The sequence below is a fragment of the Pteropus vampyrus genome, unplaced genomic scaffold (genome assembly GCF_000151845.1).
Source record: "Pteropus vampyrus isolate Shadow unplaced genomic scaffold, Pvam_2.0 Scaffold132, whole genome shotgun sequence".
Classification (NCBI taxonomy): domain Eukaryota; kingdom Metazoa; phylum Chordata; class Mammalia; order Chiroptera; family Pteropodidae; genus Pteropus; species Pteropus vampyrus.
Window position 1 is genome coordinate 1,861,927 of NW_011888913.1, and position 12,088 is coordinate 1,874,014.

Consider the following 12,088-nt stretch of genomic DNA (forward strand, 5'->3'; position numbering starts at 1 on the left):
GGCGGGGCTTCCCTTGCACCTGCGCAGAAAGTGGAGCGGGGGCGATCTAGGAGACCGGGCAGCGCACGTGCGCGGGAAGGGGGAGCGCGGCGGGGTGGCTGTCAAAGGAGGGTTCACAGGGGCCAGCGCAGAGTCCACTCTGTGCGGAGCAGCGACCTCACGGCAAAATTGCCGCTATTTCCAATCAAGTCAGATCAGCCAGACCTGTACGTTAATTTGGCCTTTCCGCTGCAAATCTCAGGAGTAAACTGTTAGCGTGACGTGAAACAAATGAGCTTCGTGGACGTTAAAACACGCAGTGCCGTCAAGTAGCCTCGGTGAAACAAAAGTGCTGCCCAGAACAAACTGTCACTCTAACTTTGCTTGACTACGCCCATCCCTGCACAATCCCCAGGACGGCCCATTTCTCAGGAAAAATCAACCCAGGGGGATTATAAACGTTCTAATTATTTCTGTAACTGGTGTACTTCTCTGTCTTCGCTGTTGACCACTGTCTAAGCGAGTTATTGTATTAGTGTCTTCTGTCTTGTGTATATCGTTAAGGTAAATCCTAAATGATTGGTAGCACTTGGAACAGTCTAGAAGAGTACCTCCCCAGTGGGCACTCATGTGAAGGTTTACAACTGTTTGAGGGGAAAAAAGATGGAAAAATTCCAGCATATTAAAAAGTCATCTGATATGTAGTAAGGCCTTTTTCAGCAATGCTAGTCAATTCCAAAAAGAGCTACAGGGCAGGCTGCGCGTGTAGGTCATCCTCCCAGAGGCTGAGCACAGTTCTTCCACTTTTAGGTGCTCGGTGAATGTTAGTCACTAACATTCCCCCTCTCCCTTCTGACCTTTGTAGGAATGGCCATTGAGAAGAAAACATTTTCCCAAGCATTCCAAATATTCTTTAGCCTTTTCATAAGATGGAATACATGGACAAATATTGAACCAGCTCTGCATCTCTGGAATAAACCCCAGCTGTTTATAGTACGTAATACTTTTTTATGTACTATAGTTGTTTATAGTACATAATACACATTCATAAGTATGTTGAGCTTTTCTATCTAGAAGATATTGGTGTGTAGATTTGTTTATGCATTTATTCGTCTGGTTTGGGTACCAGAGTAACACTGCTTCTTAGAATGAGTTGGGAAGTATTCCCTTATCTTCTATGTTTCCGGAAGGGATCATGTAGAATTGGCTTTATTCTTTAAAAGATTGGAGAATCCTCCAGTGAAACAATCTGGGCCAGCAGATATCTTTTTCAAGAGTTTTTAAATTATGAATTTAACTTCCATAACAGTTATAGGACTACTCAAATTATGTTTGATACTGGGTGAGTTGTAGAAGTTTGCATTTTTCAAGGAATTGGTCCATTTCATCTAACTTGTCAAATCTATGTGTATATAGTTGTTCACAGTGGCCTGTTACTATCCTTTTGATGTCTGCAGGGTCTGTAGTGATATCCTGTTTAATGCCTGATACCAATAATTTGTGAGTTCTCTCATTTTTTGCTGTCACCCTTGCTAGAGGTTTGTCAGTTCTATTGATCTCCTCAAAGAACCAGCTTTTCTCTTTTGTTTTTCTTTTATTCAATGTTATTGATTTCCGCTCTGTATTCATTCCCTCTTTCTACCTTAGTTTATTTTTTGCTTTTTCCCTCTAGTTTCTTGAGGTGGGAGTTTATTGATCTGAGACTTTCCCTCTTTTCAAATATATGCATTTAGTGTTATAATTTTCCTATACATTTTAAAAATAGTAAACCAAATTATACTATTTCCCTAATGGTTTCAGGACTGCTGAATCTCCAGATGTGACCTCTGGCAGAGTGATTAGTCTCCTGAGTAGATGGCTATCTCTATAATCCAGTGTCAAGACTGTTTCAGACATCACTCCCAGTTCCAAATAACTCTAGAAGTGGTTAAAAACAAAACTTTGGTGCCAGTGCCTGAATCCTATTAGGTGTGAGGTATCAGATGTATGACTATGAGCTAGTCAGTTGACTGTTCTAAGCCACTGATTAGAAAATGCTTAGCACAGGGCCTGGCACATAGAAAGCAATCAACGGATTTTAGCTAGTGTTATTATGATGATGATTCAACAAGATTTCCTTATTCTAAAACACTGGTATGAGGAAATATCCTATCAGGCAGGTGCTCCAAAGGGAAATAAATCTAGGTAAATTTAGAAACAAACCTGAGAAATTAAAGGAACACAAACACTTACAAACTCCTCCTGACTTCCCCTCCAGCAAAAAAAAAATTTATCAACATTTAGAACAGTGGTCCCCAGCCTTTTTGGCACCAGGGACCAGTGCTCCTATGAGAATCTAACACCTGATGATCTGAGGTGGAGCTGAGGTGGTAATGCTAGCGTTGGAGAGTGGCTGCAAACACATGCTTTGCTGCTCACCCGCTGTTCACCTCCTGCTATGTGGCCTGGTTTCTAACAGGCCACGGACCAGTACTGGTCCGGGGCCCAGGGGTTGGGGACCCCTGATTTAGAAAACCAACTCTACTTCTAAAGTTCCTCAGGTAAAAATACACCATAAAAAGCATTCAGTTTTCTCTTCCATTATAAGACAGAAAGAAGCAAACATTAGGTTGTTCAATTTCTTTTCTAATTCCTTCTGCCACTTGCGTCAAAGACTCACTTGAGCAGCTCTTTCCTGCCCACTGATAGTTATATTTGCCATTATATAGTTATAACCACAGAGCTGGTTCTCTCAACAAATGGGTATTTCTCAAAGATGGACTCCAATTCAAATATCTACATGGATAATTTGCATATCGATGTCTTCTAAATGTTACCATAGGTTATCTTTTCCCTTCCAAAAATACCTATATTTCTAGCATATATAACCTAGTTGATTTCTAAACAAATCCATTAGCAATAATTTCCAAATTTTTCTAATTTCTTAAAATTTTAATTCATTTAAAAATAAATCACGTATGAGCCGCCCCAGGCCTCAGCCCTCCTGAGCCTCTGCTCGCTGTGGGCTTGTCATGGAGACCGCAGAGGCCTTTCCAGCTGGTACTGTTCAGCACCTCAGGCTTCACTGGCCAGTTTGTGATTGAGGAAGTGGCCCAGGAGCAGGTGGAAGGGAACTCCCACCTGCTCTGGGTGGTGCAGGCCGGTCCCAGTAGAAGCTGCAGCGAGTGCTGCAGAGGGCTACCTGAGGCTGGAAAGATCGACACTAGCACTTGAAGTTGGAATGATGATTCGTGATATCACTACTGCAGCCTCACTTCACGAAATGGCTAAACGGGCAACAGTCATCCTCAGTCGTGTAGGTCCATATTGATTTCATGGAGAACATACAGTAAAAGCACGTACTGAAAATGGAACGACCTGTATTGATACCTCTGGAGAACCTCAGCTTCTGGAACTAACATGTTAGAAGTATCATGAGAGAGCTGCAAAAAAGGGAGTTTATATCACTGGAAGTGGTGGCTTTGACTCCATTCCAGCAGATCTGGGAGTAACATATGCCAGAAATAAAATGAGTGATCCTTGGCTATGCAGAGTTTCATGACTGTACATTCAGGACCCAAGGGGTTGTGCACTCCTGAGGGTACCTGGAAGTCAGCAGCTTATGGTTTTGGAGGTCACAGTGATTTGAAAGAACTACGAAATGAGTCAAACCTGAAACCTATCCCAATTATTGGTCCAAAACTGAAAAGAGGGTGACCAATTTCTTACTGCAGAGAATTCAGCAATTATTCCATTCCTTTCTTGGAGTGGATCTGTCTGTTGTGAAGCAGGCTCAGTAGTAATTGCATGAAAAGTTAGAGCAACCACCTGTTCAATATGCTGCTTATCAAAAGATAACCTATGGTAACAGTACCGGGTGGCTCTACCACTGTCATTAAGCTGATGTTTGCGACACTTTACTCTTTGTGACGTTTGGCATTGGAAGGCAACTTATCATAAAATTCCTGTGGCTCTTCTCCTTTGGTTATTTTTCAAAACAAGGTCCAACACAAACACAGACTGATGCCTCATCATTTACGATGATATTCTGAGGTCAAAGAGACAGCCAAGGCTTTGATATTGACAAGAACAGAATTTGTACTCAAGTGAAAGGACCAGAGGCTGGCTTCTTAGCCATCCCCATAGCCATGGTCCTAGCAGCCATAACTCTTTTGAATGCCTCTGACCTTCCTAAGGTGGGCGGGGTCTTCACATCTGGAGCCTCTTTCTCCAGAAACAAGTTGACTGACAGACTCGACCAATGTGGCATTGAATTTAGTGTCATTAGCAGCTCTGAAGTCTAAACACTTGAAGAACTAACCACAGTCATAAAATACATGAATTAACAGCTTTTTGATTTTTGAAATTTTTCTCAAGCCTGTCTATGTGTGGAAAAGATTACTAAATCTAAAATATGTACACATTAAAAGCAGGAAATTATACTAGCTGACCGTAACTTTCAAATCTTAGCTGATTTTGTGATTTTATTGCTTGTGGAGAGAACAAATATTTGACTTTTTCACTGAAGAATTCATGTTCGATTTTTAAAGTGAGCTGGCAGATCTGAGAGTGGGATGGGGGTCTCCAACCGTGCTGCTGGCAGATCCCTTGATGAGGTGCTGGGCTAGTGTTATGTGTGGGTCTTTGCCAAACGAAACTGCATTTTTTGCTGTTTTAGTTTAGTTTTTTACTTATCTATACTGACTGATTTTGGACTTACCTAAATTGAATAATAAAGGATTGTCCATCAAAAAAAATAAAAATAAATCAAGTATGACCTAAAGTTGCTTTTACCCATGCATATTTATAACACACCAGAATGTCAGTTGAGAATCTCTGATCAATTGCACTGCAGAGGCAGAACTGAGGAACACAGAGCAATGGATAGTATCTGGTCACAAAGCTAAAACGAATGTCTTAAGTTCATTGCTGACGTAGGGTAATTTTCCTCAATTAACTTCTGATACTAGGTCCTTCTGTAAGTAGGAACAGGCAAATAAAGAAAGTAGACGTTTGATTATTGGACATGGTTGCAATATTAAATTTAGTTTTTAAAATCTCATTTTGTCTCTAGGACAAGTAAATAGAAAAAGAGTGAAATGGTGTAGATAAGGAAAATTCCAGATAAGCCTATTTAACTCTGTAAAGGGTTCAAGGTTCCAGACAGTTCCATGAAACATAGTTGATGGTGTTATCATTAGGTCACTCAAGTCAGAAGTTTGGGAACCAACCAGGTCACCCTCAAAATTGAAGCCATCACCGAGTCCTACAGATTTTTCCTCCTAAACATCTCTGATCAGTGCTCTCCTCTCGTCCCTACCACCACTGCCGCAGGGGTGCTTTCCTGATCATCTGCCTGCTTACGGTAACTTCCCAATGGGTTCTTCTTGCCTCTATTCTTGAACCTCTCAGGCCCATCTTCCATAGATGTAAAATTAACATCTGATCACATCACTACTTGCCTAAGGCCTTTCAATGTCTTCCAATAACTAAAGTTCAAATTCCTCACCAGAGCATACAATATTATTCAAAATCTGCCCCTCCTCCTACTTTCATTCTTTGTCATTAACACATCAAACCTTATAGCCTAGCTATTTTTAGAACTCTGGAGACAGAGCAGCCTTCCCTCACTTCCACACCCTCACTCAAGCTCTCTTCACCTTCGAGTACTTTCTTACCAACTTTCTCCCACTTCCTTTATCCTGGCCAAGGATTCAGGACCTTTCTGACCCAGGAGTCAACTCTGGAGGAGGCGCGTGCTCAGCACACCTTTCCCCTCCCACCACTGCCCTCTCAGTAGTCCTTGCTTCCCTGACCCTCGCTGTCACGCACTCCTGCATCATTGGTCTGCGTATTTGATCTTTCTTCCCGGGGCCTAAAGTTCCTTAAGGGCTCGGATAACCAGTCATGGTGCCTGGCACTCAGTGCATGCTCAATAAACACTTTTACCAAATAACAGTATGTGATACAGAAGATGGTATGGAAGATCATAATTATACTATAACCATACTTAGCAATATGGATTTTATTTATTTGTCACTAGCAAAAGTACTAGACAACTAGACAAAAGTACTACAAAAGTACTAGACATCTCCTAATGGCTAAACTTTTCTTTCCCAGTCTAGGAATCAGGGGGAAAGACAAGATAAATGCAGCAGTGGCATGAAAATTGTTTAAAATGAACAAGTGTGCAGATCTAGGCCCAATCCAAGGTGCTCAATGCATCCACATATGAGTATAAGTAACCCAGATGATGGTGCAGACAGTAGAGTTCTTGCAAGCTGGGGAGCTCAAAGACTCATGTCAGAAACACAGCTACCTACCTGAATAAACATACATCTGATGGAGGGGCAAAGGCATAACTGGAAGGTCACCACAGCAAGAACGTATCTTCAGACCTTCAGACTGAAAAACAAAGCAGGGAACTTCATCAAATATACAGAATTTATGTAGGGTAACATACTTACAGGGATGTAGGGTCAGAGTAGACACATGACCCAGCAGTTCTGTGCAAATTATTCTCAGCTACAGACTGCTGTGGCCATAGTTTTTATTAGCATAATTCAGGTACTAATGATTGACAAGACAAAGGGACAAAGAATACAGTAGCGCCAGGGGCCATACCTCCTGGGTCTTGTGATAGATGATTGTTTATATTATAACCAGTTTAGTAATTTATCTCAGTTGTTATGCCATTCCAGCATTTACTAACAGAAATATTTCTGGCTACATTTTAAGAGACCCAGATAATTATCAACTAGAAGGCTTTGGTATGCTTGCTAACAACAATAAGGTTGGTCAAAGGTCACAAAATGAAATCTGAGACACAGAGACAGAAGTCAAGTTTCGTTCACATCTACATCTACACAAAATATCATCGAGGACCTCTGAAGTTGACACTAGAAGGAAGTAAACATTAGTTTCTGGGATACAACTTCATCCCCCACATCCTTCTTTCTCTGATCACTGATATGACTCCCACCACCCACCACCCACCACCACCCTGCTCTCTCTTCAACACTCTGGCAGGAGTGTGGATAAATACCCCTTTGTTTTCTTCCCGCAGAACCAGAAAATTCAAGTGGACTTTGCTGAAGGATAGCAAAAAATAAAATAAAATAAAATAAAAATTTCCACCAAGTAATTATTCTAGAGCCTAACATAGTTTATGCACCTTTCATAAATGAAGTGGTGATACCATCCAATTCAATAAGTCTGATTCTCAAATCTCCTTAAGTGATTGTGAGGTGCACACCCAGTGAGGGACTGTCCCTCTAAGTCTCAGTCTCCCTCTGCACAGTTGAGGACAGCTGATAATGCTCCACTTATAAATACAACCTTAGACATCTACACTCTTCAACTTCTAGGCCAAGGTGCAGGCTGAACCCAGCCGCAACTCTCACAGAAGTCTTGTCGTCATTATTCCAATTTCCTATCTAAAGATCTGACTTGTCCTCAGGTAACCTTTCTCAAAAAGGTTCTTGCCTAACCACAAAATATGGCCTAATCTTTGCATGTCTCAACAGTTCAAATATGATTTAACACAATGCAACAATCTTATTCTTCATATAAGGGATATACAGAGTCAAACTGGTGGGTGGCATCCTTAAGAAGATCCTTTGAATCTTGAACGCCCTTGAGTGAAAGGGAAACACAAATAACTCAAAGACCTGGTGACTGAATAAGACCACCCACAAGCTCATCAGCAAAATGTAACCTGTGAGGAAAGATTTTCCCTGGATGAACACAGAGTGAGTTTTTTTATTAACCAAAAATTATGATGTAATGTTTTATACACATAAATGAATGTGCATGTTTTAAAGTATAATATAAGTGAACACCAATGAATCCTTTACTTGACTCAGAGACTATGGACTCTTCTCATCTGCCATCCCTCTGCCTCCCCAAAATCATTATTCTAAGATGTTTATCATTTCCTTGCCTGTGAAAAAATTATTTTGCACATATGAACATATCAACAATTTCTTGTTCAGTTTTTCATGGAAAATGCTTTATAAAAAAGAGATCATAGTGTATGTAGTCTCTCCATTCAAAAATTCAAATTTTTTTTTTAAATTCATCCATGTTGAATAAAAGGGAATGCAAAATAAATGAACAAGGATGCTCTTAGCAGCATTCTTCTAATAATCCCAAACTGGAAGCAATCTAATTACCCATCAACCTTACAAAAGATAAGTAAATTGAAGTATATACACACAATAGAATACTTCTAGTAATGAAAACACTGCCTCTCTCAACAACAGGATGAATCTCATAAATATAATATTTACAAAAAAGCTAGACACTAGAGAGTTCATGCTGTATGATTCCATTAATATGAATTTTCAAAATAAGCAAAATTAACTTGTGTAAGCAATTGGCTACCTTGGAGCAAGTTGTTAACTGGCTGGAAGAGGGCTTTTGTGCTTTTTTTCTGTGACTGTCTGTCTTACTCTAATTGACTTGTAAAAGTTCTTTATATAATCTGGAAACTAACCATTTGTAGATTATATATGTGAAAATATATTCTCCAATTTATAGCCTGTATCTTCACTTTCTTTACTTTTGAAATACAAGTTTTTTCAAAAAACTATCCCTTTTAAAAACTATCCCTTTTTATTACAGAAAAATTCAAACATATACGAAAGTAGAGTGGATACAACGCATAAAAGCACAAGTAAAAATATGGAACATTTTCAACATTTATCAAAACATGGCCAATTGTATTTCTTCTTTATCACCTTCCTCATCTCACATGTGCTTACTCTAAAACAAATCCTAGATATATTATTTTACCAATAAATATTTCAATGTCTCTAAGAATTTTATATTATCAAAGTAATATTCTCATCTAAAAAATAACTTATTAGTACAATTAAGTATACAGTTAATATGCAAATCTTTCAGTTCTTTTATTGTTTGTTTATTCAAATAAAGATCGAAATAAAGTCCATATGTTTTACCTTGCATGTGACTAGAACTGAACTATTTCATACCTGGGTGTTTGGTGCTGTAGTATAATTAAGAACTTTAAATATCTTTAATTCTGCCTTGTTAAAATTATTGTTGAAGCCAGAGGCCATAAGCTCAATAGCAGAGATATCAAGAACATGAGGTAATGACACAGGTGCTTCTCAAAATGAAGTTGGCATTACCCTTATTTAAATAGATCAGAAAGGCTAGCAAATATCTACGGTTAAAAAATTTAAATTGAATCTATATTTTTTTAATCTTGTCTTCACACAGCTTTTCCCCATGTGTATATACAAAGTGGGATAAAGAGCTTTTCTGTAATCATTCAGAGTTTGTTTTAATAATTCCAATGACTACTGACAAAACCTTCAGACTATGAATGTTAAGTTTGGGATGTTACATTTGTGAGAATGGTAGTTTCAGAAGATAGCATTTTGTTCATTAAGTAGGAAATTATTTTTGTCATAAGAGGCTGATTTTGCTCACCAACCTTGTGACAATTAATCACTTATTATGATCTCACAGCTGTGGTTCTAAGTAACCAAACAACATATAAGTATCTAGCACTTTCTTACTGAGTTAGAGGGCTATCTAACCTCTTTGCCAAAACTTTGCAAATAATTACTCAAATACTTTAAGGGAAACATTAAACACACTATGAAATCTCATACTTTCAACACATAACTTCTGGAACCTGGATAGCTGTAAAGTTGGAAAGTGGCAAATCTCTTAATAGAAATTTCTTGACAGTTCACCTTTGTGGTTCCTCCCCATCTCCTCAAACTTGTATGGGAGTCTCCCAGGATTCTGAGTAAGGACCTCTTTTCTTTCTACTCACTCTCTTAGAAATCTGACCTGGTCTCGTGGTTTTAAACATCAACTATGACATACAGTTCTTTTCCCCAGAACAACTTCTCAATGTCGACACGTCCAAAACTGAATCCTTCTGATCTTCATCCCCAAGCACGCCTCTCCCACAGTCTTCCCCTTCTCGGTTAAGAGCAACCCCATCCTTCCAAGTCCTTAGTACAAAAACCTTTACACTTGACTCCTTTCTGATCCCATATTAAGCCATATTCAAAGCCTATTAAATCTAACTTCAAAATATCTCAATAACCTTATCCCACCTCATGGCCTCCATGCCACTACCCTGATCTATCCCGCATCACCTCTCCTCTGAATAATTGCCATTGCGTCCTAACTGCTCTCCTTCCTGTCCTCTGTCCCCTTCAGATGATTCTCAGCATAGCAGCCTGGGTGTACCTATTACAACAAAACACGGCTTATCAGGCCTAACTCTGTGTTCCGCTTTAACCTATCCGGCCCCATGTCTGTCTGATTCTCAAAATCCTTAAGTGATTGCTACTTCTCTCCTGCATTGCAGCCAGCTGATCACCCCTCTGCCTCGGGCCTTTATGCCCTCTATTCCTTCTTGCGATGTTCTCCCTCTATATTCGCATGGTCGCCCCCTCCCACCTCCTCCATGTCTTACTCACGTCATCACGTCACCTGCTCCATGAGGCCTCCTGACCTCTGTAATGGCCTCTCCCAAGACTCCCTGTCTTCAAAGCGTCCATCATCATTTACCATACTAATACTTTGTTCATTTATCTTATTATTTGCCTGCCCTCCTCCCCAGTAAACTGTCAGCCCCACAAGGGCAGGGAAGGTTGTTTGCTTCACGCTCCATGACTAAATCCTAGACAAGCTCCCGGCACACAGCAGGCGCCTAATAAGTATTTATCAAATGAAAACGTGGCGCCTGTACCCCACTTGCATCAGGCTTCCCCTCCACGCCACGCTGCTGGACGTTCCAGTCATGACAATTTGCCAGAATTTTCAGGCGAACACAAAGAGTAGACTTCCGCACCTGAGGTCAGACAGCCCGCCAGCAAGGTCGGTGCAGGATTTTGGTGACTACAACTCTGCAGGGGCTGTACTGCGCAGATGCAGCTTTCCTCACCCTCGGGGACCACAAAGCCTCCTGGCCTGGCCCCACTGGTGTGAACCCCAACTCCTCTCAGGGAACTGCAGGAAGCTCTCAGCAGCTGTCAGCGTCATCAGCGTGAGAGAAAAACGGGCACGCAGAGAATGCTGGGAACGTTCGGAGTCGGCCAGGATAGCAAGGCATGCCGGGAGCACGTGGTGTGCGCGGGGCATGCTGGGAGCTTCGGGGCTCTGCTGGATTGCAGGGCACGCCGGGAGACTGGCGTGCTGTTCCTGCTGGCACTGCGCGGGAGGGTGGTGAAGAGGTGTCTCGGGAGCGAAGACCAGCGGGCCACGGTCCCACAGAGGTCAGGCGGCCCCGGAGTCGCGGGCTTGAGGGAGCCAGGAAAGGAGCGAGGAGGGCCGCTACAGGCGCTGCCGCCCATCCCGCAGCTTCCTCACCGCGAGGGAGAAAGCCCGCGCTTCCGCCTCAGGGGCACAGCTCCGAAGGCTTTTGGAGTTTTACAGAACATTTTACGGGTCCTTTCACTACCATTGGGAAGCAGTTTCTGTAGGGAAGGAGCCAGCAGGTCCCCATTCCCGCACCCCGACAGCTCGGGCCTGTTTCTGTGAGGGACGTGCGGGGTGGCCAGGGGTGGGACATGACCGCGTCTGTGCGCGGGGATGAGAGCTGCTCCGAGCTGTCGGAACGGGAACAGTCGGGAGGGCCACTGGTTCCAATGTGTGGGGCATCTTACTGTATGGGCAGTTTACAGACTCGCCCTTTGAACACTCTGTTTAAGCTAAATATAGCCCTCGGGGATGTTCCCACCCGATTCCAGCACCGCAGGAGAGAAAATGAGGCCGGGAGAGGGAGAAGACTGGCCTGCTGCCCGTGGCAGCCTCTGCGGAGCCAGCGTGAAACTCCACTTCCAGCCCGTGCGTCTCTGACCCAGGGCCCTCGCGGAGGCAGTTGTGAATAAAGGCCGCGCCAGACGGGCTGACAGTTGCTTAGGCTTCCGTGACTCCGGGGCCTGGGTGCTCACAGTTTGGTTCTCTGTGGGTTCTTTGAGTCCTCAGATGGAGAATTTGGTAGATGGCTTGTGGTTTATTGGTAACGCCACCAGGGCAGAAGTGTGGTGGAGCCGTTCTCAGAACAAAGTGTTAACAGTCCATCCATATCTATTAATTAGGCTTTCGCCACGTTTTGAGCTTTATAATATCATTTTGT

General features: G+C 42.1%; 1 pseudogene; it reads left to right on the forward strand.

Annotated features, from left to right (window-relative positions):
* Positions 1–1,961: 1,961 nt before the first annotated feature.
* On the forward strand, positions 1,962–4,262 carry LOC105296963 (annotated as a pseudogene).
* Positions 4,263–12,088: the final 7,826 nt, after the last annotated feature.